The following is a 384-nucleotide window of genomic DNA, read 5'->3' on the forward strand; positions in this document are numbered from 1 at the left end:
AGGTGTCTTCAAACTTTTTCGGTTGGCCTGAGCGTTCTTAATCATTGACATCAAAATCACCACTCTTAAATCGCTGAAACCATACTTGGCATGTTGTTTCCGATGGAGCGTAATTGCCATAAGCTTTGAAAAGCAATTTATGAGCTGCAGCTGCAGTTTTTTTCAAGTCAAAGTAATGAAACAGCACATGTCGAAAAAACAACTTACGTTCCATACTTACGTTATTCACGTTCCATATTTAATCAAAAGAAAAAATAGCACTGCTCGCTTAAATGAATCTCTTCGCACTGAATTTTGTTGACAAATGTCTAACCTCTAAAATGCAGCCAGTTTCAGATGTCAAAATAAATTACACCTACAACTAACGTCATCTAACTGTGAGCC

This window comes from Odontomachus brunneus, unplaced genomic scaffold (assembly GCF_010583005.1).
Source record: "Odontomachus brunneus isolate Ranch 3 - 2012 unplaced genomic scaffold, Obru_v1 Obru_scaffold_211, whole genome shotgun sequence".
NCBI classification, from domain to species: domain Eukaryota; kingdom Metazoa; phylum Arthropoda; class Insecta; order Hymenoptera; family Formicidae; genus Odontomachus; species Odontomachus brunneus.